Below are 27,072 nucleotides of genomic sequence, written 5' to 3'. Positions count from 1 at the left end.
GGTCTGTATGATTAATAAGATCTCCCTGCAGTGAATGCCAAGCCAAACAGATGAATGCAAGGCGCATCTGCTGTAGATTAAACATTTGGAAAAAACATTTTATAAATATTTTTTTCCACAACAACATATCCATATGGCAGTTAACTGGGGTATATATTTAAACCCTTGCATGTACAGTATATCCCCATGCATATGTATTTAATATACTTATTAAATAAGTACTTATGTTGTCACTCAACAGATAGCTTTTTGATATGACTTTTAATCTCTTCGAGATGTCAAATCAGACTGTTTGAAAGGACCACATGTGCTTTATCGAGCAAAACATGACAAGACACTGCTTCTGAGTGGGTGGGTTAGTGGGAAGCAAATCATTTATTTTATTATTTCTCAGAAACAAGGATCTGTAAGATAATTACCTGGTTAGGATGAGGTAAGTTAGAATAACTTACACTGAATATGGCTGGAGAGATAAGGTTGTCCTGGGTAGCATGAAAACAGATCCCAAGGAGACAGGAAAGTTAAACTAATCTGATATTTCTTAGCTGAAAATCCTAGCATATAAATTTAGCTTTACTAACTTCGAACCACTGGAATTATATTTCATTATAATTAATATTTTAGACTTCCTTATCTAACCAGAATGGGTTAAAGGACTTTACAGAAATGAGAAAAAAGTAATTTTTTTTCTAATCCTTATTGATAATGGGGGATTTTTTTTTTCTTTCTGTGTCTCTGTGTCTGCCTTAGAGGACTGGACCATAATTCTGGATTGATGAGAAATGAAATCTGACAATTTATCTCAAAATAAAACCAAACTCAACAAGTGAACATTATCTATTTTAGCTATTGGCACTCTCACATAAGTCAATCTTGTCTTTTATTATGTTGTTCTTGTAAAACTCAGCAATATTGTCGTAGGCTGATTTTCTGGTAGACTGGGAATTTTGCTTTACTTGTCCCGAAACCGAAGATCCTGATACGTGATTCAAAGAACCCGATTCCTGAAATGTTTCCTAAGACTTCTCCAGCCAGAAAGAGGAAAAAATCAGTCCTTGCAGATTCCAGATGTGCTCCCTTGTTGTGTGGTCGAGGCCTGAGACCCTGTTTGCGTGTGCCCGCGGGAAAGCGGGTCCCTTCTGCGAGGAGAAGGGCTCTGGATGTGCCGGCTCCTCCAGGAGTGGCAGGGCCTGGCAATCCCTGCCTGTCTGGGCTCTGAGGGGGCAGATTTCAGACCTTGCAGCCCCAAACTTGCAACCAGACGTGACGTTTCTTTTACCCAGCTTGCAGAACAGAGGAAAATAATTGCCTGCCCTTGTGTTTCTCACACCCCATTAGGTGCTTTGCCGACTCAAACAGGAAAGACAAAAAGCGCCTCATGTTCAAGGAACTTGTAATATTTGTGTTCATTCCAGCTTCAGACTTTGCTGCCTAAATGGTTTGTTTTCTGATGTTCTTGCCATAGTTTTTCAGACACTTTTCTGAGTGTCCTGAGGGCAGGTGGGATTGGAGGTGGGCAGTTCCCTCACTTTTGAAATAGTGCCTTGGTGGATCATGGCTCATTCTGCTTTAGAGACTCATTTTTCGATGTCCTTGCTTTGCTCCTGAACTGAAAAATGCTGCTTTACTGTTTAAGAATTTTTAATTTTTTAATCAAAATGTCTGTGAAGTCTTGGAGCAAATCACTGCACAGAATTTTCAGAAACCTCTCAGAAATGGTGGGGAACTGGTGGATTTGATCTGGAAAATCTTTGGTCCTTTCTGCATCTGGATTGAAAACAAAACACAGAATGTGAAGCTTTCCTGAACACATCTCATTTCCAGAAGTGTCTCTCCTCGGAGTCCTGGTGTGAACACTCAGTAGCTGTTTGTGGTGTTCACAGCAGGTTTTTTCCTCCATGTGTCAGAACCATACCTTACATTAGTTTGCAACTAGTTTTGGTTAAATGAGTTTATAGAAAGCCACTCTTACTGTGTTTTAGCAAAGGATTATTTTAGACTGGTTTCGATTTGATCCCACTGAATTAGATTTAAATTGATATAACCTAAGTTTATATTGATTTAATGGTGTCTCAGCCCTTCATACTGGTTTAGCAGAACTGATTTGTAGTAAGTCCTCATGAATCCTGGATTCCAGAAATGGGTAACTCAGCTCTTCCAGCATTACCGTGGGGCTGCAGGACCTGGAGGGCTCCGAGCTGGAGAATTCCCTGTCCAAGCACCCTCTGCTCACCAGAGACAATAAATGCTGCCAACACCTCCAGTGTTCCAGTCGGAACCTCCCCTGCACGTGGGCACACAGTCCATCTGAGCAGGGAGCTGGGATCATTTCCCAGATGCTCCCACGGCATCCTGGAATAATATGGCAGGATCATTGTGCAGGGAGAAGGTGCCCAGACAGTCCCTGTGGAGGCATCAGTGACATCCATCAAGGGTTTGCTGTTCTTAAAAGGCAGAGATGGGCGTGCATGGCCAGTTTGTGTGGGCAGCCTGGCATCCAGGGAGCTTGCAAAGAGCTTTCTGCTGGATTATTCCTCTTTGGTCTCTCCTGCCAGGGCCTCCCACAGTCTGACACAACTGTAGGAGAAGACAGGGGGATCATCATGGCAAAGGAATATTTCCTTGGGGGAAGACATTTCTTGTTTGATTTTTTTTTTCCGAAGAATGGCTTTTTCAAGTGATAAAAGGAGGGTGAGATGGGTTGACAGACTGAATCTTTATTTAAAATTTTATTTAAAGCTTTTTAAAAACTGAATCTCTATTTAATCTGTTATTTTAAGTTGGTCCACGTCAGGGCTGAAATGGAGTTGGGAAGTTGCTTCCGAGGTGTGGATTTCCTGAGCAATGGGGCAGTGCCTGATCTCTCCTGTTGGCATTAACCTGTGTGAGATGTGGCTGCTTAATTGTTCAACACCCCCTTCTCTCCCAGCTAGAATAAGACTGGGTTTGCCTCTTGCTCTGAGCCCTCAAGATCATCACAGGAATTCCTGGAGGCTTTGAACAGCCTTCAGTCCTCCTTTTCTTTGCCAAAATGCCAAACCACAGTTACCAGCAGACATTATAGAAAAAACACTTTTAACAAGAAACTCTCAACCATGAGAAGATATTTTCTAGGAAAATGTTTTCTGTTTCGCCATAAAGAGGGTTGTTGTTGGAAATACAAACCTTCTTCATTAGAGACAGCAGTTGGAGAAATATAAAGTGTTCTGCTTGTAGGACTTCTTGTAAAAATAAAAATACTTTTTATTGACAAAAACTAAGGGAAAAAAGCACACCATGTGCTCTAATGATAAACAACTGCTTTCCTGTTCATGTGGAGTTCAAACAACAGGCAGGATGCTGTTTGGCTGCCTATGGCTGAGGACTTTTAACTTCTCTGCTTGGCTGGGGATCCAATGCAAACAGTTTGCTCTGTCTAAGGTGAGAAGTGCATCCAGTGAATAGAAACAGTTTTGGGCTGGGAAGGGGAATGACAAACTTTAATCTGCAAATGTCACTTTAAACTCACTATGTGAGATACCCGTGGTTCTCAGCCAGTGTGTTTCTGTGATTTAGCTACATTTCCTGCCAGATTGTTCAGCTCCATACAGATCCCTTGCTCCTGCAGTGTGGAAACCTGAATAATAATTTGAGCTGCAGAAAGCCCTGGTGACTCGCTGGCCTACTTTGCTGTCCCAGGGGGAAGGGGCACTTCTCTAATTCAGGAGCCATGGCTTTGGCAGATGGCTCTATTTACTCCATGAGCAGGTCAGGACAAGAGGAAAAATGGAATGTAATCCAACAGTATTCAATTAAAGGTAGCTCTGTGCAACTGTACCTAAGTCACTGCTGTCAAGTCCTCTAGGGAGTGTGTTCGTTTGTCAGCCTTGTTTCCTAAGGAAATGAGGATGTCTGCCTGTCTGCCAGTCTGTCAGATCTGTCCTCTCCAATTAATTTATTAATCTCTTTGCCATTATCAAGGAAAAATGGCCAAAGAGGAGGGTTTTCAAACGTACAAAATTCCAACGGAGTTGACAGAACTTGGCAACTGAGACAGAAGGAGATCCAGAGGGTCTCCATGGAGGGAAAAGCAGATGGAAGCACATCTACCCATTCCCAGCCTGGGGAGCAGATCAGACCTGTTGGTCTCAGCAGGCACATTCTGCCTCACCAGGCTGAACCAGGATAGTCCTACCCAGCCATCCACACAGCTGGGAAATGTGGGAGCACACTGGGGGAACTGTCTGCAGAGTTCAAGATTAGTTAAAGACCTAAGAACAGATAGAGTAAGATAAGACAGAAAAGCTCTTAGAAAAAAACATTTGAAAAATCAACCAAGCAAACATTCCGAGTTCCCAAAAAGTTGAACCTTGTGTGTATTAAATTTCATCTCTGTTTTGACTAGAGCTCAAAACTGGTTTTGGAACCAGATGTAAACATTAGTATTATTATGGCTTTTTTAAGAAAAATATAATTTGCTTCAGTTTTCTTGGAACTGAAAGCACAGGGAGAGATGGCAGAGCAGGTTCAAGTTCCAGCTGATTATTGGATTCATTAGAAACGGGCTGTGTGAAGCAAACAATGCAGGCAAACCCTGGAGGAAGCAGGGTGAGAGGGTTTGGGCTCTTGCCTTTGTATGCTGTCCACCCCCCCAGCAGATTAGATATTTGGAAGTATTTCCAGACATTTTTCATTTTGTTGGTAAATAGGCATGCACTTGTTCTGGGATTTCAGTCCCCAACTGTTCACTTTATCCAAGGGAGAAAGGCAAAAACATAAGTGAAGCTCAAACAATAAAACCTCAGTAATGGGTCAGGCCTGTTATTATTACATGATTTCAGGCTTGGAAAGGTCATTTATGTTTTCCAAGTTGGATTTATTTTTTACACTTATTTGTAATATTACCTCGCTGTGTTTCATAATGTCAGGGAAAATGTCTAGTTTCAGGCCTAAAATGTCAAAGCAGCATTTTCAAAATCACTCAGCACTGAGCCACATGTTTTTCTGCTGGAGTCAGTGGTAATGGTCCCATTTGCCTTTGCAGGCTCAGGGTAGTGCTGAATGCTACAGAAATCCACATTTCTTACCATTTTTGCAGGCTGCACTTCTGCATGTTCCCCTTCCTTCTCCTCTTCCGTGGGCCTGTTCCTCGGTGGAAAGATTCCTGGCATGAAAGATAAAAGCATGACAGCTCTGAGTCCCAGATTCACTTCCAATCCTTCCTAATGACCACAGGTTGAACCATGGAACTGATTTGTGCCTCAGTTCACCCCTCAGTGACCCCCAGAATCCCCAGCTCAGAGGGCTTCACAGTCCACCAACACCTGGGAATGACAAAGCTGCTGCTTGAGCAAGTGCCAAGTATCATGGAATATTATATTATGGAATAAACTGTTCCTGTAGCATTGTGAGAAGTCAGAGAGATGAAGTTGATGCAATGCAGACACGTCTCCATCTGTGCCTCCATGTGAGGGAGCTGTTCTGGATACACCGACTGCCACAACTCAGGATTCCACTAGCAAGGAAAATCAGGCTTAAAAAAACTTGATGAGAATCTATTGCTGATTGGCTTTGTCATGGTGCAAACAAAAAAGGGGCACAGAATAAATGAATTTGCTGTTCCAAACTCTGATTCAAAGTTAGGTGGGCTTTCTAATGACTCCATGAGCACACAGTGAAACGTCTCTGCTGCTGGGGTAGGCAGGACAGGCCCAGTGCCATATTCTTAAGGATAGCTTTGTTTTGCCTGCTCTAGAGATATCTTATGTCTTCAGCTGTGAGTACTGCCAGATAAAAAACCTCTTAGCACTGAGATTCTCTAATCCTCCAGACAGGATAAAAAGCCCCCACATTCCCCTGCCGTTGTCTGCCCTCTCCTGTGCCTTGCATTACTATCACATCAGCTTAGAATTAGCTGATAAGAGAAGCAGGAGTGTGCAATAAGCTTGTGCTCTCCACTGCTTCTATGTGGCAGGAATATTTCCTTTGACTTGTATTCAATACCTTGGTTTATGAACATTATCCTTCTTCTTACTCAGCTGGTTTCCTGCAGAGAATTGCTGTGATTTTAGAGTAGGAGCCCTATATTATACCCTATAAGAGTAGGAGCCCTATATTATACCCTATAAGAGTAGGAGCCCTATATTATACCCTATAAGAGTAGGAGCCCTATATTATACCCTATAAGAGCAGGAGCCCTATATTATACCCTATAAGAGTAGGAGCCCTATATTATACCCTATAAGAGTAGGAGCCCTATATTATACCCTATAAGAGTAGGAGCCCTATATTATACCCTATAAGAGTAGGAGCTCTATATGGGGGTTTCTCTGATGAGTGTTTGGGAGCAGAACCATCAGGAATGTTGTTCTTCCCCCTGGATTGATGTGTGGAACTGGCTGAAGCAGCTCAGACACGTCATGGGCTCCCAGAGGACCTGAAAAATTAGAATTCCTTCTAGAAGAATATTCCTTCCTCCTGTGTGGTATTTGTACAAACTCCTCTGCTGTCACATCTGGGAGCAGGAACAGAGAAAGGGTTTGGCCTCAGGATGATGAAGCAGCAGCAACAAATAAAATTCTGGTCCCAGAGCACTGGTTTTACTGAGGGTTTTTTTTCAGTCAGAGTATCTCAAATTGTGGTATCCACTTATGGAGGAAGATGGGATTGCTTGTTCAAGATCTTGGATTTCACTTGAGTTATCAGGGAGATTTCTTTAAGTTATTGCATGTTTTCCTGTTGTTTTTTGTTTGGTCTTTTTTTTTTTTTAAATAACTATTTGAGTTGTAACTGTCCTTTTTTAAGGACATGATCTAGGAGAAGGCATGAATTAGAACTATGTACATGTAAGCTGAAGCTTTAATGAATTACTTCTGAAAAAATAATATCAATTGATATTAATACACATTTATTAACTGGAGAAGGTAGGGAGTCAGAGGAGAAAGGGAACTTTTTTCACTGGACAAGATTAAACCTAAAACTGAGTAGAGAAAAAAAAAGTATCTCTGGCTCCTCCTATTCTGAGTTCTTAGCCACAAAAAGGTATCATAATATTGCAAAGCTATGGCCTACAAATAATTAATATTGATCCCATTAAAACTTCTGTAAATGCTCCAGTTTACATTGAGAGTGCAGTGAGTACTGGCAGGACAGAGCTCTTGGGCAATAAAGCTCAGCAATATTAACTTCATGATTTGGTTTTGCTGTCAGATGGTCATCATTTCACTGAATTTAGGACCTTAGGAAAGTGTGGGTTGCTCTGCTGTCCTTCACAGCCTCCGACATCCTGTTGCTCTTGGGGCAGTGGGAAGCTTGTGGGAGGCTGAGCTTTATTTAAACAATATTTATGACATTGCTAGAAATAGTCAAATTACTTTTTAAAAAAAAAAATCATATAGAACATGGCAAAATCAAATGAAATTAAAATGAAAAATACCTTTTAATTTCAGTCTGTACAATCAGAAGCAATAGTCTGTGTGCAAATGGATTAACGTGCCAAAACCATAACTTGAGGCTAGAAGTGTGACATCCCTCAGTAAATTAACATCAATAATTATAAGCTGTAAACAGTTGCAGATATAATTAAGATTTGGGGCCCTGGGGTTGTACAAGCCCTGCTGCAGCTGATCATCAGACTCTCTGATCTTGATGTTGGAGTCCCCTCAGGAGACAGCAAAGTTACAAACATTGCCCTGCCTGGAAATAAAGTACCAACATTTTGGGAGCATTTGCAAAGTTCCTCTCTCCCTCTGTTTTAAAGGGGCTCTTTCTCAAAGAGGAAAATGAGAGTTTTCCATTTTCCCCTGTTTCCATTGTTGCTCCTGCTCTCCTTGCAGCTGAAGATGTGCCAGAACATCGTGAGAAAATGTTGGGGTTTAAAGGGTTAAAATAAACAAGTTGTTACAGTCCCCTGCAGACAGAAAACTGTCCCCAAAGGGTGGAGGATATTGCTTTGTTAAATTTGTAGGGTGGAAATAAGGAGGAGAGAGAGGAAGAGCAAAGGAATAACTACTTCCAATGAGCTGCTGAGCTGTGTGGAAGGAAAATGGCAAAACAGGTGCTTGTGTTGGAAGTATCCTGTCAGAGCTCTGGATCCATAGGAAGAAGAAAGAAGGGAAAAACCAGGCAGAGTAAGGGTTTCAAGTGAAACTATTGGAGCATTTTTCAGGATGTGCAGATTATTGGCCCTTTAAATGGAATATTTAGAACTTTGCAGAAAAAGACATTAAAGAAAGCCATTGGTTACTCCTCATTCCGGGGAGACAAAGCCCAGTCTGTTGGTCAAGAGCTCGAGCTGCAGCAAAGAAGGAGCACCAGCAGAGAACTGGTTTGTGTTTTGAGCTAAGGACTGGGTTGTGATGGTACATTCTGTGGGTATAATTTGCCTTCAGAGTTATAACTTTCAATGAATTATTTGTGTCACTGGAACTCCTTTTGTGGAAGCCCTTACACAAATTGCAAAGTGCCTTATGTTGTGTAGAATTTTCCCTTTCTCTAAGAACACCTGCTTGAGGTGTTTGTGCAGAGGATGGTGGTGCAAAGGCCAGGCTGTTTGGTAGGGGTGGGAATCAGAAATTACTCCTATTCCAGATCTAGAATGGCCCTTTTTTCTGCACATAACCCAGGTATAAGACATGGGACGAAAAGAGGAGTTTAAGTGGTGACAGAAGTTGGCCCTGGCTGGCTGGTTAGTTCTGTTCTTCCCCAGGAGGTCATTAATCTCATGTGGTGGGAGCTGCCCTGTTTGTACCACTGCAAGACACCATTTGTGTGGGGAAACCCTCAGAGCAGAGCAGTAAAAGGTGGCTTAAATGTCCGTGGGAAAAAAGACAATAGGATCATCATTTTATCCTGAAGGTCCAGGGAAGTCAGTCTGTGCAGCTCTGGGATGCACACGGTGTGCTGGGTCCTGCCTGATGTTCACGTAATAGTCCAGTGGTTAAATGTTTGCAGCTTTTCAGCATTTGTAGGATCTGCCTCCCAGGTGTCTTTGAAATTGTCCCATCAGCAGAGCCTGCAAAATTCCCAAACTGGTACAGGAACATGTTACAGGCACATTTTTACTACAGAGGGAACCTGTGAGATGTAAAACTTCCTCTCACTGCAGCGAAACACGAGTGCAGTGGGGTGGCTGTGGGAGCCGGGGAGGCCACGTGGGCACTGAACCCCCTGTGTGTGTTGTGGGGCTGAGCCCAGGGACACATCCAGTCCCTGGGGTGGAGCTGACACCAGGCAGAGGAGCCACACAGGCACAGAGCAGGGCCTTCCCTCTGTCCTGTGTCATAGCCCACTGGAGCCGTGGTCCTCGCCCTCTGTGTGGCACACTGTGCCCTGTGCTGTCTCTGAGCCTTTCCAGAGCAGCCCAGTACTTGGTGTAAACCTGGTCTTGCTCACACAGAGAACAACTCTGATCATACACAGAAATTAATATAAATCCTCAAAGAAAACAGCTTTGAAGAGCGTCGAAGTTGTCGTGTCACGCAGAACAGAGGCAAAGCGTTCAGTTCTTGGCTTCACAGAAGAGTGAAAAACAACTGAAGCTCAGGAGAATTGCTTGTCTGTTTGTAGTGATCCTCGTGGTTTGTGGGAGGCCACATCTTAGGAAGTTATTGCTGGTAACAGGCACATACAAAGAGGAGATTGGAAAAAATGGTGCAACAAGTTTGTCTTGATCCTCCTGAAATATTGTTGTTTCCACTAAAAGATAAATGCTCATTTCACTGTAAGAAACTGCTTGGCCAGGAAATTATTATAGGAGGAATTTGGCTTCAGTGGTTGATTTTTTAAAGAAAGGCAACCTCAAACCAAGGCTGCAGGCTGGCTGCATTCCTCCTGCTCCTCCTCCTGCTTTACTCACAGTACCCTGCTTGGGAAGAGCAGAGGCTGAGGGAGCTGCTCAGCTCTTCCCCCTGCTCCACTCTGATGTTCCATCCTCATTCTGCCACCTGACACTATTTATTGCCTGCTTTACCCACATCACCCTCTAGCCCTGCTGAAGTGTTACTCTGACTTGCAGCACCTCTATAAATCTCTTAGAAAAGCACCAGGGTAGTTTTACAGGTGTAATGTCTTTTTATTTTATTCCCCAGCATGCAGTACCTGAAGCTGTTTCCCCCCAGTGTATAAATTTAGTGAGTTTTCCCCCTGTCTCTGCCTTTCTGATTTCTGAGATCAAGGAGCATTTGGAAATGCTTCCACTGCCTCAATTCTGACTGACTGGAAAATAGGTTAAAAGTGATACTTTGTACTGTAGCACTTTACAAAAGTGTGTTTTGTTTGACAGGACTTAATAAAAAAATCTTTTAATCTCTGTCACTGTGGGTAGGTGGGAAGGCCAAAAAGTCTAAATGTTTTAAAGAAAAATTTTAATTAGTATGCAAATTTGACTTTCTGCATTAAAATGTCATTTACTAAGTAAATGTTGTTGCACTGGAAGTTCAGATATTTGATCATTTTCTGTCAAGGTGCCTTTGCAAATTTCCTGAATGTAATAACAGCATTTCAAAAACAAAATGAAATTCTCCTTTTGTTGTCATGCACTGGGTCTGCTCCACCAAAGGCTGTGTGACTGGAATATCTTAAATCAGCCACTAGTTTATCGTGCTGCTTCTTTTTCCCCAGCAAAGTTGCAAATTTTGTTCTTCTCTCAGTGCCTGCACAGGTTTCCTGAAGCAAGGGAGCCAAGAAATAAACCCCTACATCTCATAAATTTAAATTGTTGAAGTGTGACATCCAAATGACTACAAAAGCTCTGGGAGTCATGGGAGTCAAAGGAAGTGGCTGTTGGGTTATTGTCAGCACTGAAGGTGCTGGGAAAAGGCTTGGGAAAAGCCTTACACACATTTTGATAGTTAACTGATTTCATTGTCTCAGTAAAATGCACACATTCCTGTCTCCTGAAGAACAAGGGCAATGACTGAAGGCCCAGCCTTGCTTTTTACATAGGAAAAGAAACGTTGTTCTAATAGAAGAGTGGTGGAAAAATAATTGCGAGGCAAAAAGAAAAAAAAAAAAAGGAAAGGGGAGAAAATTTAATAAAAGCAGGAAATTCCAAGTTTAGTTTCTTTCCTTCAGTGTCTGTGGGGTCAGTGGTTGCTTCTTGCCACCCGTGAATGAATGTTCTGTCTCAAACTGCACCTTATATGGAGCTGTGCAGGGATCAGGAACATGGCACATGGGAGCCATATGTTCAGCACTTGCCACCATCTATTGAGAGCCGAGGTTCAGGGCTGAAAACTGATTTAAACATCCATATTTAGAGCTCCTTGGTACAAAATAAGGCACAAATTCTCACGAAAGTTGAAGACAGAAGAGAAGAAGCTGTGACCCAACACAGAAGTGGTTTTGAAGAAGAGAGGGAAGGGCTGGGGGAATTCGGTTTCTCTGAGCACCGAGAGCCTGCCCTGCTCTGAAACAGGTCCCTGGCTGAGGGTTTATCCTGAGTAATCTATTCAGTCTGTATCCATCAAAGGTCAAGGGAGAAGGAACCTCTCCAGGGTGGAGAGTGAGGGGCTGCTCTCTCCACCATCTTACGAAGGTGCAAACCTGCCTGAGGTGCCACAGCCCTGGCAGAGAACACAGCTAATGCAGCCCTGGGCAGACCTTTCAGATTCTGTGTGTGTGTGTAATTCCTTAACTGGGGGTCCCACACGAGCACAGAATGTGTGATCAAGTGTTCCTGGTCTCAAGGCTTCTTGCAATAATGGTCTCTAACCCATTTCTAGTGGTGAGGTGTCCTCAGTGTCCCTCCCAGTCTTTTGCTCACACACCGACACTTACTGTGACCTCGCCTGGAGGTCCCTGAGGAGTCACTGATCTACTGATCTCTGAGGTGCCATTCCTGGCAGGGTGGAGTTGTGGCAGCGGGAGAAGATGCCCTGTCAATGCCTGTGCCTTGCTTTGAATGAACACCCAGCATCAGTTCCTGCCATTGCTAATTTGGCCCTTTTGATGTGCATGAAATCTGTGAGAGGAAAGAATGTACAGTGGATTTTTTTCTTTTGCATAATAGACATTTTGCTGGTTAAAAAACCCAACCAAACAAACAAAAAACCAAACTCCATTGCATATGAATGTTTTCACTGTGTTAGCAATTTTTGTATCTTACTGGCAATGTTCTAAAGCAATGAAGATTGAGTCTGCTCAGCTCCCCAGAGAGCCTCATAATTACAGCAGTGACTGCTGGGGCATGAAAAGAAGTCATTTGGCAAAATGGTCATCTTGGCTTCCTCTGTCTCATCCTCCCCTCTCTCTGACTTCCAAGCCCTGTTTGCTCAGTTTACTAGACAAGCACATTGTTTGCTCTTCTCCAGGGCAGATGTTTGTTTAATCCAGCACCTTCTGCTTCCTTCCCGAGGCTGAGGAAAGTCACTCTGTTCACTGTATTTTCTGTTTGCTCTCCACTGCAAGCCAAGGTGGAGAGAAGAAGGACGATGGTTCAGCTCATGACAAGTGATTCCATGTGCTGGCATTTCTAGGAGCTTAACCACCATCTCCTGTGTTCTATAAATGGCACATGACAAAACACAGAGAACATCTCCCTGGATTGTCTCACTGTGCAAGGATCTACTCCAGAAGAGTGAATCAGAACCTTGTAAATGGCAACCAAATTATTCCCCAGCTTCCTTTTCTGTCTCATTCTTATCACATCCTTCTTATTTCTTGATTTTATAACTGCCATAGACTGGACAGACAGTTTCAAATATTTTCATATTATAGCCTTCTAAATGTCCCTCTCTTGACCATCATGTTGAATGGCTGATTAATTTAACAAACCCTTTCTGGTTTAGATCATTGTCCCAGGAAAGCAGCACTTTCGGTTTTGTATCTCATTCTCCTAAAAGACCAGAACATCCCTGATGCTGTTGTTCCTGTCTTCAAATCTGCAGTGCCAGTGCTGTCAGCAGAGACAAACATCTTCATTTCCTATTCTCATTTAACCTGTTCTGAAGGGGTATCTCTGCAACCCCTTTAATAACCTTTGATAACAGATGAGGTTATCTCAGGATTTGTGGTGTCACTTTATGCAATCTGTGAGAATTCATGGAATGCAAAACTTTTCCTGATTTTACCTAGCTGGAAAGGTAAAAGATGTCTGTTGGAAGGGATCCAAAACTCAGTGACGTCAGTGGGAACCTTCCCACAGACTTCAAGAGCCTGTAAAGCCCCAGCACAGATGCTGTGGCTGAGGGTGGCTGGGACATACCCCTTCTGGCCATAAAGACTTTGTGCTGCAGTTAATTCCAGTTTCTTAGACAACACTTGTGTGTTGAAAGACTTAATTCCCTAAAGCATAATAATTCTCTTCAACTCATGATTCTTTCCAATAAAGTGTAATACAAAATGCCTTCAAAAAGGCCACCAGCCAAATTCTTCTCTTGTTTACATGTTCATAACAGATCAGTGAACAAAGTTCTCCTCGCACTTCATTGGGATGAGAGAGGTAACTCCATGTCAGCCTATGGAAGGATTACTGGGGGAAAAACCCCAAACATTTTACGGGATACAAAGAGTCTGCGGATTTCAGCTCAACTGCATAAATATCAGAGAAGGCAGAATTGAGCCCTTATTATTTCCTGTCTACTGCATTTCTCCCATTTTGTCATGGCAGCTGTGGAGATGGAAACTCCCAAGCTTTCTACAGCCAAGTCATCTTTCACCAATAAAGCCATCCTGACTCACATAATAGATTAGACTGTCACACTAAACCTGACAAACAGCATTTAATATGTCTCAAATTGCATCCGGGCAGATATCCCTGTAAACTACTGTCTCTACCACGCAGATGTTTCCCATCTCTTCAGGAACAGCTTTGATGGCCAGGTCAGGCCTGAGGCTCTCCTGCTTTTACCCACTGGGAATTCCCAGAGCCGTGGTGGGATAACGGGTCACCCGGGCTCTCCTCCCAGGGGGGGTTCTGTGCATCTCCCCACTGTGCTGCTGCCATGCCGGGGGAGATACATGAGCACTCTGGGTCCTCCTGTGCTGTAAAGACAAGAACAAGGTGACACTGGTCTGTCCTTGGAGGCCTCCTGAGGTCACTCCCTCTTAGGCTGACAGGGGTCTCCTGTGTTTCTGAGGGAAATGTTTCACAGTTTTTCCTAATTTTCCTCCCCACCTCTTTTATTTTGCACACAAACCATTCTCTCTTACCCTTAGCTTGCAAAAATAGAGCTTTTGCACAATACAGGCCTGTTATTTATCTGTTTTCTATCTGTTTTCCTCTTCTAACTGTTCTTTTAACTTGCTCTAGCCTTGGGTTGTGGTTTTTTTTTAAGACAAGCTCTCCCTACTCTGCCTCTTTCCCAGACTGTTTATGTTTGAAAGACTTCTACATTTTGCTGGTGCTAATCTTCACATCCTCACTTATTCCCATTGGCCTCTGTTGCCCTTTTTCCTGTGGGATGAGTTTCAGTTGTATCATCTCCAACTGCTCTTTAACTTTTTCCAGCTCTGTGCACTCAGCTTTCTGGTGCACCACAGGACTCCAAACTGAAATTCCTCTGGGCAGTTCATGTTTCCTTAAATTTCCATGAGGTGAAAAGCTCTCGGGATTCTTTCACTGAGCAGTATTTCACATGTAAGGATAACGCTGTCCCAGACGTGCAGGGTCTGGATGAGGGGAGTGATCCACGAGGTGAATGCAGCACGGACGTGCTTTCTTGGTTATTCACGTGACCCATGTGACAAATAAGGTTTTGTGCAAATGCAGGTGTTTCCCTACCTGGCAGGAGTTCCAGAGGGCTGATGACAAGGCTGCTGTAGGGTTTGGTGATGGCCAGGACTTCCCACCAGCACAGCACCCTTGGCTACTGAGTGAAGGGCTCAGACCTTTAGCTGCTTGCTGGGGGCCAGCTGCTGGAAAACACGTTAGACAGCACATTACACTCATGTTTTCCTCAGTTCATTTTCTCCAGTTGGTCCTAGGGATCATTTTTATTAATCCTTAAATAGTAAGACTAAACCAGTGCAGGTTTTGATGCATGATGCTACTTCCAAGGAAGTCAGTGGCAAAAATCCAGCTGAAGTCAGGTGGGTGCAGGAAGAGCACCTGACACAAGCCAAGATATTCACAGTCAGAACTGGTGCTCTGGCCTTCTAGAGCTTGATGTTTGGAAGGAGAGAGCAAGCACAGTGTGAGCAGATGCTCTGCCCTTCTTAACCTCCCATTTCCTCTCTTTTGCTCCTACGTGCCAGAGGCTCACAGAGATTGCTTTGTTTCTCCCTCCACTTTCCGGGGTTGTGCTCTGCTTCTTTCTCGTAAAAAAAGAGAAAAGTAAAACTTGTTCTGTGAGACTACAGGGAGAACAAAAAAATTCTCTGGTGTCTCCTCAGCATCTTGGCCAGAAGCACAGCAAACACTGTCATTATGGTGAGCAACAAAGGGCACGGCTGTGCTTCCAGCAAAATCACCCCTTGCTTCAGTGTGGGCAAGATTAGGCCAGGGAAAAACCCAGCTGAGTTTAACAGAGGAGAGACTGGCTTTGCCTGAAACAATAACCTGAGCTCCAGACCTGCAGTGACAGCCTTAGATCCAAGTCTCAAGGAGGTACTGCCTGGGGATTCTGCTCATTACTCCAACAAGTGCAACAATCCCTCTTTCCCTCTCCAGCAAGATCCTTTGTCCATCCTCATTCAGATACCCCCTTAACTGCCGTGGTGGAGTGCAGGGCATTCAGATAAGCACAAACTGTAATTAGGTCACATTCTGACTAAATAATATGTGGGTGGGAAAAGGAAGGAAGGAGGAGGGGGAGAGAGCAAATGAAAGAAAGAGGCAGGGGTCTGGCAGGGTTACAGAATTGCAGAAAGCTTCTTGTGAGTCTCAAGCTAAAAATGGGAGATGCCAGGGTTTGAAAGGCAGTGAATATCTTGGTATGTTCCATGTCCTTCCTCACTTTCCCCAGTCAGCAACAGACCCACATTTTCCCTGGTTATCCTTTTACAGCTGAATTATTTGCTACTTAACTGATGAGTTTAGCAACACCTGGGAAAAGGGTTTCCTTTACATGGAAAAATGAGACTTCTCTTGTAAGGTCAAAACCTGCCAAACCTTTTGAATTATTTTGGCTGAAAAATTGCCAAAGAACACAAAATAATTCACTTTCTTTGGACCTTGTTTCTTTGCTTTGTGATGAAATAACAAAAATGTTTAAGGAAAGCAGACTCTTTCCTAGAAAATCGATGTTGTTCTCATTTGACAAAGGCTTAATGGAAAAAAAATGCAGGTTGCAGTAGGGATTTGTTTGGGAGCTGATCTGAGACAGAAGTGGTTAAGATCAGTCCTTGGTCAGAGAGGAAGAGTGGCACCTCCTCTGCAGGGTGTCCTCTCTGCAGCCCTGCCTGGGGGGCAGGTGGCTCAAAGGAAATCCTGAAGTACCTGAAGATTTTAGAGGAGACTGTGAGACAGACACACCCAGAGGAAAAAGCTGCCTCCAGAGCCTGGTGCTGGTTATGGTCAATCTGCACATGTTTCTTGGCAGTGGAACAGCTTTTGTTCTGCTTAAATTCCATACAGGAGATTCTGGCTTCCATTGGAAAGCTACAGGTTACCAAGAGTGTTGAGTTCTCCGTTATCAGCTGTGGGCCCCAGATTCCAGTCTGAAGATATTAATGTCTAGTTTCCTCCTGCAGAATTGGCTGCACATGTCAGCTTCCTGCGTTCTGCCTTCCAAGCTCAGCGCTTGCCGAGATTTTACTTCTCTTGAAACGTTTTCCTTGGTGTAATGAGTGGAAAAAGTTTCCCAGCGTGCTCAGTCTGTAAATCTACACTATTCCCTCTGAAGGGATAGACAGTTTTCTTTACAGGAGACGTTTATTCTCGGGATGATTCTGTTCCAAGGGTATTACGTCACATTTACAGGCCGTGAGAAGGGAACAATCCCAGAAAAGATACAATCTGATATATATCTATGCCTATATCTGCACAAGCCAAGGGAGATCACAGATCCTTCCCAGCAAGGCCACTGTTGGTTGGTGTGGCCACCTCATCTGCCCTATTCCTGAAACTTCTTCCATGAGCCGAAAAGTCCTGACTAAGGCAGCCGGACGTTGACGGTCACCTCGTGTCCCACTGACCCACCTGATTTCCGTGCTCCCTCTTTGCCCAGCAGTGTGGGAGCTGGTGGCTGCCCTCAGGCCATGCCATGCTGGGGGTAGTATTGCTCTGAAAGAGAAGTGATGCCAACAGGTTGACTCCACTGGCTAATTCCTGTGGCCTTGGACAGTGGTGTCCTTTGGACATTAATTACTCCTGGAACAGCCTTGAGCAGCAGAAGTTGGGACTCTGCAGACTCACATGTTCCGAGTGTTCCATGTTTGCCATAGAATGGATCCTGGAGGAGTTTTTTAATACATCAGTTGTTTTCTGTGGCTCATCTTGTTTTGAATCAAAACATTTGAGAGGATATAAATTTGCTTCTTTCCTGTAGTGTACCTTGGGAGGATGTTTCTGCCTCCCCACAGTGTTAACTGGCTCTCACTTACCATGTGTCAATATTGGACATTTTTATGTGACTAGAAGGTGGAGACTGAGCTCGCTGAACATACACAAGCCATGGAAGGGTTAACAAAACCCAAAGTCTTCTTGCAGAATTTAGTGTGTTTTTTTGAGAAGGAGAGGGAACCAAGAATTAAATTTGATTTATTTTGCACAGGCCACCTCAAGACAATAGAATTTCCTTTGTTTTCATCTGCAAAACCAATAGACAGACCAAAACCGAATAGAGGTGAAGGGTTATGGAACTCATATTTTTTCTACCTTCTGTGACTGTCTTCAGTATTTCTTGTTATCTGCAGATATTGCTTTCAGCACAATGACCTTTGAATAAACAGGATTGTGCTGTCCTAAAAGAAGTGAAATAAAAAGCACAGGGAAATTTGAAAACACTGTGAGGTCTGTGACTACTTTTCAGCTAAACTGGATACTGAGTAAACTTCAAATATTAAAATAATAATCCATTAAGATCTAGAGAAGACCCCTCTGAGAATCTCTACTTTAAGTACTAATCTGCTTTTGCTTAATTCCATATGGGAAGAGCAGTTTAATTTGTGACCTTCTTGTGTGATTTCAAGAGTAAAAAATAAACCCACAGCATATTTAGCAAATTGAGCCATGCTGGGGGGGGGGGGAGAAGGAGGGAAGGGGAACAGAAAAACTTTTCAGAGTCTCTATAGTTGTTGGAAAGTTTTTACCCAACTTTTTCTTCTGTAAACACAAATATAGCCAACATTTTATGCTGAAACTAATAGTTGAAGCAAGTTCTCATGAAAGCTTGAAGAATTGCCTTTCCCATTTATGGCACGGAGCCTGTGGCTCCTATTCTTCAAATCAGTCAGTCAAAAAAAAGGGAAAATATCTCTGCATCTGCACATCCCATTATATCCTAACCTCTGGATGCAGGAATGGCATCTGAGCAGTGAAAAGCTGTAAAAGCCATGGAAGAAAACCTGTTGTGGCTCATTCCGAGCTCTCCCTGCCTGCCTTGCTATGGTTGGTCATTCTTTCCACCTGAGCAGCTTTGGGAAGGATCACTCCCTATAGATCCCACCTCAGCCAACTGCCTTGTGTCCTGTTCCCATCTACTTCCCCTGCAATATGGCATTTGAGGCTGTTTTCAGGGCTGCTCTACATAATACGCTGTGAGGAGGCACAGAAATATTTCCTTGTAACGTGAACTAAGCAAATACAAATTTAAGGCAAGTTATCCTGAACCCTGGGCCTCAAGCCAGTCTTTTTCTATTATCTCATGGGAAGCTTTGATCTGAAAGTAATACTGGCAATAGGGAGAACTTCTCCTGAGATGGTAATTTGCTTTCTATCAGGCCACAGTGGTATCAAAACGCTCTGGCAAACAGGCAGGGAGCATCTCCTTTGGAGCTCAGACAGCACAGCCCATGACCTCAGTATGGATTGTGAGCAGGAATTCTGTGCAGAGAGGCTTGGGAGGGAGGGTGAGCATTTTTCACTTCATATATCATTGCTCACAGCTCACTGCTGGGATTCCACCAAGTCAGACAGCGCTAAAATATTGTGGAAAATGAAATTTCCTGGGTTATTGTTTTTGGCAGTTCTAATCACACCGGACAATTGGGCACTGGAACCAACACAAAAGCTCCCCATGTTGATGAGAAAAAGACATATGTTTAGTAGTGTGCCCTGGTAACTAAAGGGAAAAAGCAGATTCTATCCTTCCAGAACTGAAGGAGATGCTGAATATTTTCAACATCCAGAGCAGTCTTTGCATCTGTGTATAAAGTAACAAGAACCTGTGCAATACTGCAGCAATAATCAGGAAATGCATCACCTGCAGATTTCAGAGGAAGATCCTTCCTTGTGTGTGTTTCTTTGCCTGCCCTTTCCAAGAGCCTAATCAAGTGCAGTCTAACAGCAACCAAGGCAGAGAAATAATTAGGGGCTGGGAATGGAAAGAAAATCAGCCAGCAAAAATTAGTTACCCTCTCACCTTCAGTGCTCAGGAACAGCAAGGCCTCTGTGTTCAGTGCTCGAGCTGAACTGCAGCTCCATCCCTCCCTGCAGCAGTTCAGAGCCACAGAGCTGAACAATGCACAGCCCGGGCTGATGACACGGGGAGAAGGCAAAGCTGGGTTCAAAATCGGCAGCAAACAGTTTTAAACCACATCTGTTTCCCTGGCTGGGGGCTGCAGGTCAGAGCAGGACACTTACCTGTGTGACTGAAGGGCTGCTCAGTCTTGTCCATGAGGAATTATGTATTCCCTGTTCCCCAGGGTGTCCAAACCCCTGTCAACACACGGCAGCCCCTGGCTTGTGGCTCTGGAAAAAGGATGCTCCTGGTGCTGGGGCAGTGCTGTGTGGGGCTGTGGGGAGGGGGTAGGGCTGGGGTAGCTGTGCCTGTTGCTCCTGTGCTGAGGAAATCCCCAAAGCAGCTGCAAACCCTGTGACTGAGCACTTTTCTTTTCAAGCAGGTGGTAAAAAACACAAACTCATAGTTTAAGTGGTGAGCTCCTATTGCCACTCTGCAGTCACCCCCGTAGACTGAGGATGACCCTGGCCCCTCTGTCCCCGGCTGGCTCCCCGTGCAGGGAGCGGAGCTGTCGGGAGGCGGCAGTGCTCCCCAGCCCACGGCTCGGGGCATCCTCCGCCTCCCCGGGAGCGGGGTCAGGTGCCCTCGGCAGCTGGAAAACCCCCCGGCGATTTCTCATCAGGACTGCGCCGAATGAACTCGCTCCAATTTTATTTGCAACACTCGAGGGCCCTCAGCACTTTGCGAGATTGCAAGCGAGAATCTCCGTGTAGCATTTCTGCACAGTGACTCACGTTTGGACTTGTTTCAAATCAATAAATCCTCTCTGGAATAAGCCCCCCAACTCAAGCTGAAGACACATTCATCCTGTTACTCATTCCCTTTCCAGAGCACCCCTGACCAGTGTAGGCTTCCCAGCAGAATTAAAAACCCCAAGCTCCGATGGGTGGAAGTGGTGAAGGGAATGGGAGCAGTTGCCTCATGCCCACGAACAGATGAAGGTCCTCTCAGAGGAAGTGCTGAGATCATTTGGATCTGAGCTGAGATGAGCAGTGTCATTTCAGGTTTCCTAGTGAAAATAATAATAAAAAAAGCCAAATCAAATCCTTCTGTTGGAAACTATTGACGTGGAGGCTGCATTTTCCATTAATAGAAAGTTGGAAAATTCCAGATATTTGCTTTGAAGCTCCAGCTCTGAGAGAAATGACCAGGTTATTTAATATTTTCATTGCCATCCCAACTCCTCCCATAATAGTGACTAAAGGAATGTTACCCTTTGCTATGGGAGCGCTGAGGAGACACCAGCACGGACAGTCTGCACAAACAACATGTATTCCTTTCAAGGTTCAGTGCTGATTTCTTTGTACTCCTCCAGTCTCCTAACAGAGAGCTGGGAGGGGTTGGCCTCTGTTTCCACTGGTTTTAGTGCTTCTAAACATGAGCTTACAAATGCGGGTGACCAGGAGCAGAGCAATAGCCAGCACACGGAGCTGCCTGTGCTTAAACCTAAAGGTCACAGACACCACAAGCAGCAGCGGGATCTATAAATTCTGTCGTGCACATGTGGCATTTCTTGATTTGTGGTGGTACATCAATATCCTATAGGAGATCAGAGCACCCTGTGCTCCACACTAATGTCAGACAATCCCTGCCAAAGGGCACTGACAGTCTCAATAGATAATTTCAATTCTACTGAGCGAGATGTGCAGCCCAGAGAGGTTTCTTGCTTTCAGGAGCTTCTGCTGGGAGTATTTTTCTGACACAGAGCAGGGAGAGTTGCCTTCCCCCAGTGCTCTGGGTTCCTGTGGTGGCTGGAGCAGTGCTGGCCCTGGCTCTGGGATCCTGGCAGTCTGCAGGGCGGGGAGAACAGCCGGTGTGGAGGGGGAGAGGGGAGCATCACCTCAACACCTTATTGCCAGGTGCTCTGTTTTCTTTCCAAACTTCACTCCCATGAAACAAATGGACCTGTGAAAAGATGGTGTAGGTGTTTTCTGAGTCATTCCTGTCTGGGCTTGACTGAAGGATCGCAGACTATGGTGTTCAGTGTGGGACAAACAGGCATCTCAGTGTCTCCTCCTGGGCCCAGCACTGACATTTGACTGTGGCCTTTCCTCTGTGAGCTCGGGGTACGTTTCTTCCATGCCCAGTACAGGGGTCAGATACTATTCCATGGAGAAATGGAAAATGCCACCATTGTTGACTGAGCAATAAATGTTGAGCAGGAGCTGGGAGTGGATGGCCAGGAGATTTGAAAAAAGTTGTGCATAAAAAACATAACAGACTTTATTGAGTGGAGCACAGGAGTACTGGCTGTACAGAATGTTACCTAGATTAATATTTCAAAATTGTTTTCTGAAACTTTTCTTTTCCCAAATAATTGCAACAATAATGTTAAAGAAAACCTCTTCAAACACAGAATCATTTCTGTTGTCATAGAATTTTTTGAATGCCAAATACCTGCTGAGTTAATCTTTGGAAGAACAAGAAAAGTTTGTTCTTTGTATATGTAGATTGTTTCAGGGTATTGTTTGATTCTGCTTTTGATAGGGGTCATGTTTCTGGGCTTAGCTGGATAGTTTGTTTGTTCCTATTCATTAAAAGGGACCCTGCAGCTATTTGGGGAGGGAATGTGGTATTACATTATTATTGCTCCAAAAAGTATGGACAAAAATGTATTGTAAAAATTCCAAGGTTTCTGGTAGGAGTTCTCTCAGTAATAAATACTTTCAGTCTGCTGGAGTGTAGTTAATGTGCTGACATTGTGTTGGGCTAATTAGACAGATCCTTAAGGTACAGAGTGAAAATATACAGATAATTCTGGATGTAACCTATTGGTAAAACAGTTTTGTGCAATGGTTTAGGGGAACAACAACTTCCAGAGTCAGCCTTTACCTTGCTCACCTTGTCCCATGGCCCCTGTCATACCAGTGCACATAACGGTGCTGGGGATGCTGCAGGGTCCTGTCTCCCTGCAGGATAAAGTACATCAGTGAGTTATTAATGGGAGTTATTCATACCCTGGGGCACGAGACAGAGCCCTTGGATGAGATCAGCTCTGCAGACACCAAAACTTCCTCCAAGATGTCCATTTAACTTGTTCTGGTTTGCATCAGGGGTGTAAAACACCTTACTCTTCCACAATACGGTGCCTGTGCTCTTGACTCATTGTGCCCTCCTGGAGCAGAACCCAAGGATTTCTTTTTCCTGGAAAAAACAGTCACCATCAAGGAATTATTCCAAAAAGACAGTTTATGCTGGAGTTGCTAATCCATAGCAAATTCTTCTCGCCCACCTTCTGGTCAGGGCCTCACCTCTTGCACTGAGGCCAATGTTTCACTGCTCTGAGAACTTCCAGTCCATCAGTCCCCAGCTGGCCCTTCAGAACCTGTGGAGCACCAACAGTGTTGTCACTGTCCTGGTGCTTTTCCATGGTCAGCTTTGATCCCTACCCCAGAGGAGACCCTCTGCCCCTGCCACGTGCAGCCTCTCTCCGCTTGGCTTTGTGTCTTTTACTCTCTGTAGCTCTTTAGTTGCTCACAGGGTTATCCCACACTGCCAGAGACTTGTTTCCCCTGCCACAGACCAACTTTTCCATGGAGAAAGTCACAAGAGAGTTCAGCTTTGCTGGAGTGCAGAGTAGTGACAGCATAGTAGTATCCAAGTGCTTGGGAAACAGGGAGGGTGGTGGGAATGTGCAGTACTGGGAGCTGCCTTCCACTGGGCTGATAAAAACAATGGCCCAGGAGCTCTGAATTGATCAGAATATTCGTGGTTAGTTAGAGAAATCTTTATAACACACTCCTTTTACTGTGTGCCACAGTCATTAGAAAGAAAGTAATAAAAGACCACAGAACCTGTTCTTTTTAGGTACCTGTATTGTTATTTTTGCAACCAGTTGGAGTTGGTACAGGATGTAAATACAGCAGATGCAGAGCAGTGTTCCATCACCACCCTCATCACCTGGAATTCTGGGGTTGGGGATAACAATATCCTGCCAGCACTACACCAGGGAGAAGTGATGAAGCAGGCCCAGCACAACTGGATCAAATCAATCCTTTCTGCCGAGTAATGTCTGTGCTTCAGGTAGAGAAATCTTGGAATTAATGTCTTTCGGAATTTTTAACTAAAACCCCGTGGCTTCCACGTGTTCATTAATATCTTCCCTTCGTAGTTCTGACCCATGTGAGTGATTCCCCACCCCTCTGAACTCAGTCTAACTGTGAGCCCTGCTCGGATGTGACACCTCCCTCCTGGAGTTCTGGCAGTTTGGAGCCAAGGACGGTCCAGCCTGAAAAGATGGAATAGCACTTGTGGCACTTTTACACATAACGCTGGGAAAAGGGTCCTATGTTCAAAACTGCAAAGTTTCCTCTAATTCTTTGATTTTTGAGGTTTTTATTCATATTCAGAAATCTCAAGGTTTTGGTATTTGTTCTGGTTTGAGTTTTGCTTCTGTTCTCTCACTGATTTTTGTCCCTAAAAACAAAGGAAGAGTGAGTAGAAGGTACTTTGTAGTTCCTTTCTCTTTTCAGTGCCACTCTAACCTCTGTCACTTCATAAACTCTGAAGTTAAAGAGCAAAAAAGAGAAAAATGAAAGTGAGAGAATTTAAAACAAAACCAAAACTGTTCAAAAAGGAAAGAAAAAAAAAATCTCTATTTTTACTGTTTATTGTCATAGATTCCTGTCTTGTCTTCCTTTTCCTCTTGTATCTACAGTAAAAACAGACCTCACCACAGACTAAAGGCAGTCTGACACCTCTTAATGCCTTCCAGTGCTTAGATAAGATTTTAATACTGGATATATAGTTAGCATATGAAGAATTATCATTACCACCCATTATCATAACTCATGTTTCATTGGTGAGCAATGCTCAGCATTCCTCTAGAAAGTCACCGACAGCACCACATTTGTAACTTCAAAGGACCATACTTGTAATTCCAAGGATTATATTTCCCTTTGACAGTGTGTATGAGCAAATTGCACCAAAGCCATCAGTCTGACCAGTGGGAAAAACCGCTCAGTTTTCCACTGAGTCTGGATATTTTGACAAATATCTTCCACTTAAACTATTGAAAAAACAGCCTTTTAGTGCCTCTGACCAACTGCGAAAATCAGAATCTACTCATGTACTATGAAGGCAATTAACCACTGACATAACCTCTCAGAGCTGCTCCTGCAAGACCAGATGCTCTTCTGAGAGCACAGCTGAAGTAGAAATGCTGCAGGAAGCTCTTGGTGAGATGCTGGGGCTGGTGCAAGGCACTGATTGTGCCACTTCTGCCCTGGAACATCAACCAAAGGAGGCCCCTGAGCCTTCGGGAGCTGGGCAGGGTGTGCTGAGCAGATGTGAAGAGTCACAAACCAGCAGAAAATAGAAATAACCCAAATTCTGGTAATGGGACAGACTTTAAACTGGAAGGCTAGTTATAAACAAGAAATTTACACATATATTTATATATATATATGTATATTTTTATATGTATTAAAAGACATGAAAAATACCCCTGCCCCTGACATCGTCCATTCTGGTTCATTATGTACCGAAAATTTTATCTGCTCTTCAGAGGATTCCCTGTCCACTGCAGAACTGAAATCCTCCTTGCTATTCCAGTGGAAAGAACCAGAGCTGCAAGGGATATAAAATTCAAGAAGAATCATTTCTTAGCTCACCCTGACCTCCCAAACCCCCTGGCTTTGGCAGTTCTTACCTCCCCGGTTGCATCTTGTGTGGTTGTTAATGGAGGGACAGACAGACGAGCCAGAAACACCCAAAGCTCTGCACTGCTGACTTTGGGTCTGGGAAGGACACGTAATTTTCTCATCATTTTCTCTCCCTTCTTGCAGTTCATGGCACTGACACCCAGTTCTCTTCCACAGACATCCAGATTAGGGGATATCTTCCATCTCCCCCTGAGCTGTGCTTTCCCTGTGGTGGAGTCCTGGGGCAGGATTCAGTGGGAGATGGTCCGAAGGGGGTGTGGTGTGAGATCCATCTCTGTCCTGGCCATTTGCTGCTGGTTGATGTGCTGCCACATCAGCTCCCTCAACATTGTTGGGGGCCTTGTCTGAGACAGAACTGCAGGTTATTTTTTAGTGTGCTACATGCTCGTACACTAAACTTTGAATCAATTTGCCTTATTGCTGGCAAATCCCCCTTCATTTTGTCTACAGCTCAAACATGCGAATTGGTACCTTTTGTCAATTCACAAATTTCCCAGATACCCAAATTCTCCCATCTACCTTGCTCTGCAATTCACCTCATGCTGTTCTCTGCATGGGATGCAAGGATTTTGATCCATGCCACATGCTGCACATCTTCCCAACGAAGCAAAACCCCTCCCGTGCTGGCTGGTACCCTGCTGACATCCCATTTCTGCTAATTAGGACCCTGAGTAGTTAGTACAAAATATAAATGTGGCAGGAGTCCAAGCTGCAAAAAGAAGGGAAAGTGGGGAAAAAAATAGTTGGACAGCTAAGGGAATATGTAAATGTATTTAAAATAGATGATTCTGACTGCAGTGAACAGATGATTTTTTTTTTTTTTAATTCTGGCTGGATGGCTTTAATCAAAAATGATAGTTCATACATCTGCTCTTTGAAGATAAGCCTGCAGTTACACAAAACACTTAAAGAAAGAAGCTGTGGTGTGCTGATGAGACCTCAAAAATTCTAACCCATGACTAGGAAGATTATAGTCTGGTTACTTCAGCAAGTTGCTAATTCTGAAATATTAGACTGAATTATTTGTCCTGTCTGAGGCATGAAAGGGATGCTTGTAGATTGTGCTGAAGCAATTAAGACGTTTTAGAAATCATTAGTGAACTTTCTTGATTGAACAGGCATTTCCCTTCCAGGCTCTCCCTGACTCTTCTACAATTATTTGACCTAGAAAAGCAGCTCTCCATCATCCTGGTGTTTATTTTATAGCACAGGGTACAGATCATAAATGAAAGCAAGCCTGCTTCTGGGAATGAGGGGCTCCCCTGAAAAAGCAAACTGAAATTTAAGTTGGAATCAGGGACTACACTTTCATCAGCATCATAAAGTTGCATGGATGAGTGGCTGATATGATCTCAGGAGGGAGAATTCAGAGCAGAAACGGGGAATGTTGAGTCAAAGAGAAGGAGTATTCGTGTACCTTATGCTGCCTGTGAGTAAGTATAATATCTACTCATGGCAGTATTAGTAAGTAGTGTTAATAATTGCATGATTGTATTGTTAAAAGTTCAATATTGAGAAGTTTTTCCCAGTGGGAGTCTGTAGAAGTGTCAGAGCCTGCAAAGCTTCCCTTCCTTCTGCCCTTCAGCACAGCCCACACAGCTGAACTGGGTCGTTTTTGGGGAGCTCAAGGCCAAGTTTGCTGCTGCTCATGATCCCCCTCCAACAGCTCCCTTAGCACAGGAGGCAGAGAAAGTCCCTGTTGTGCTGAATTCCTGTATTCCAGGGGTTTATGTTCGGGAGCAGGGAATGCAGTGACCATCCAGGATCCCTGTTCTGGGCTCGAACCTGGAATTGAGCCAGTTGTCTGACTGCTGGGCAGGAGAAGATCTAGCTGAGGCAGGGAACAGAAAGCAGAAGGCAAGAAACTA

General features: G+C 44.1%; 1 long non-coding RNA gene across 2 annotated transcripts in view; it reads left to right on the top strand.

Annotated features, from left to right (window-relative positions):
- Positions 1-27,072, top strand: part of LOC120322652 — a 115,850-nt gene that overhangs the window by 73,526 nt on the left and 15,252 nt on the right. The window contains exon 3 of one of the 2 annotated variants that reach the window (XR_005562476.1): positions 5,078-5,288. The exons of the other annotated variant lie outside the window; for it this stretch is intronic. This is a non-coding gene — a long non-coding RNA (uncharacterized LOC120322652). Of the gene's footprint in view, positions 1-5,077; positions 5,289-27,072 lie in introns of those variants that run through there. 2 annotated transcript variants of the gene reach the window in all.

Source organism: Pipra filicauda, unplaced genomic scaffold (assembly GCF_003945595.2).
Source record: "Pipra filicauda isolate LSUMZ 115617 unplaced genomic scaffold, ASM394559v2 scaffold13_size5146498_pilon, whole genome shotgun sequence".
Lineage (NCBI taxonomy): Eukaryota > Metazoa > Chordata > Aves > Passeriformes > Pipridae > Pipra > Pipra filicauda.
Note: the sequence above shows the minus strand (reverse complement) of the source record. Positions and strands in the feature narration are given on the sequence as shown.